The sequence below is a fragment of the Cyprinodon variegatus genome, unplaced genomic scaffold, assembly GCF_000732505.1.
Source record: "Cyprinodon variegatus isolate N-32 unplaced genomic scaffold, C_variegatus-1.0 Scaffold666, whole genome shotgun sequence".
Classification (NCBI taxonomy): domain Eukaryota; kingdom Metazoa; phylum Chordata; class Actinopteri; order Cyprinodontiformes; family Cyprinodontidae; genus Cyprinodon; species Cyprinodon variegatus.
Genome location: NW_015151119.1, coordinates 399916 through 401958, shown reverse-complemented (window position 1 = coordinate 401958; position 2043 = coordinate 399916). Strand labels below are relative to the sequence as shown.

Genomic DNA, 2043 nt, shown 5'->3' with positions numbered 1-2043 from the left:
ATATATATATATATATATATATATATATATATATATATATATATATATAAAGCCTTTATGATAGAGAGAACATAGACTTAAATGGGGCTGCAGGAGGTCTGACTCCTCGGAATCAGCACCGTCAGCTGCGCAACCCTACCCCTCCTTCCTATTTTAGCTCCTGCAGTTGGTCTGCTGTGCAGCAGGGCAGCTGCTTTGCTATGTGATCTGAGCTTTGCTGGTGATTCACTTCACAGAATAATTAGCTCTGACTGGAATAACCAAGAATGGAGTCCCGGGAGTAAGAAAACTGGGTCCAGCTACTTCCCAGTGCAGGACAGCGCACTTGCGCACCGGCGCGTGTTTTGGTGTGAGTGAAGCGCGCTCTAAAAGGAGTTGGGCTAAAAACTCCTGCATGCTCATGCCAACATGTAACCATGGTGTTGCAGGACCCCAGCAAAGTGTTCCGCATACAAATGAAGGTTTTTGTTTTGTTTTACTGCACAATAAATAAAGAGAAATAACACATTTACTGACTGCATTATTTGGGATCTCTAACAATACAAATCTAAGTGTTACCAACCTTGTTTTCGCTTTGCACAATCAGTGTTGCTTCCGGTGTCGGCAGTAGAGGAAAGAAATTAGAAATCAAACGGATGACGGGTTATGCAGGTTCACCGGTTCATCCGTCCCTGTGCGGGCTGGGCGCTCCTTGCGATCAGCGGCCAGGGCCAGTCAGGATGATGCGGGCTCAACCAAAGGAGGAGGAGGAGGAGGAGGAGGAGGAGGATATATTTATGCTTCACTATCTACAGCACTGCAGTAAGGGGTGGTCCACGACGAGCCCATCAGCAGTACAGCAGAAAAAACACATTGAGACTGTGGTTGGACAGATGAACGATATGCACGGCATCAATCATCTGCAGCAATGGAAAGTGAATGGAAAGTAATATCTGATCAAAATGCAAAGTAAGGCTATTAGACTTCAATAACCACTGAAAAAAAAAACAATGAATCAAATATATAAAGCCATTTACTTGCAGATTTGTTTTATTCGTCTCATTTAGAGGAATTTCTGCTATTTGCAAATGTTTTGCATCACAGGATCATTACATAACTACAAAACTGTAATTTTTTTTCTTTCTACTGATTAAGATGATGAAACAAATCGACAATAAATATCTTACAAAACAATTAGAAGAACAATTAGAAGTAATAGAATATTTTAACAAATGACAGCCTGATTAATATGCCATGCATTTTTGTTAGGCTTACCAGAGTCACTACTCTGTGGGTTCATTTTTACCGCAATGACAGCTCCAAGCCCTTTGGGATGTCTACAAGGGCTTTGTATGTTTATTTACAAAATAGCTGAAGAATTTGGGACAGAACATCCGAGAATACATTTTATCATTCCTGATTGGATTTAGGTCTGGACTTTGACTAGGCCATTTTAACATATTTGATCTAAACCATACAAAAGCAGCTTGGGGTGTAAATTCAGAGTCTACTTCATGTTTAGACCTGAATGTCCGCCCCAGTTTAAATAGTTAAAAGTTTCAAAAAGTTTATTCCACCATCCACAAACATTTCTTTCAGCTCCCATCTTCCCAGCTCACCTGAGGGAAAGCATCCTCACAATAAGATGCTGCCACCTATATTCATCACCATATGAATGTTGCATTCAGGATGAATGGCAGTGTTAGTCTTCTACTACATAAATATGGCATTTTTCACACCAGATTGCATTCTTACATAAAGATACAATTTACAGCTTGTAACAAGCTGCACATTTCTTATTGTTTTACAGTAATTTCTTCCATCATTGAGTTCATCTTGCAACTCTTCTATAAAGCTGCATGACTACTTTTACTCAAAAGTTATGAGTCTGCAGCTTCTCCTGTGTTTATTATCACACTATTCTCTGACTATTGGTCTTTTTTTTTCAACCCTGTCAGTTTAGGTGAAAGGGCATATCTTGTAATTGGTATCAACTTTACTCTTTAGATTTTCAACTGATCTATCATTGAATGCTGTTAAATGCTTGTCACATTAGTTGAGATA

At 39.4% G+C, this 2043-nt stretch overlaps 1 protein-coding gene across 1 annotated transcript in view; it reads right to left on the bottom strand.

The window, feature by feature from the left end:
- Positions 1 to 747, bottom strand: part of LOC107097014 (protein-cysteine N-palmitoyltransferase HHAT-like protein) — a 13388-nt gene extending 12641 nt beyond the window's left edge. The window contains exon 1 of the mRNA XM_015393973.1: positions 563 to 747. The gene's annotated coding sequence lies outside the window, so the exon portion shown is untranslated. The remainder of the gene's footprint in view (positions 1 to 562) is intronic.
- Positions 748 to 2043: the final 1296 nt, after the last annotated feature.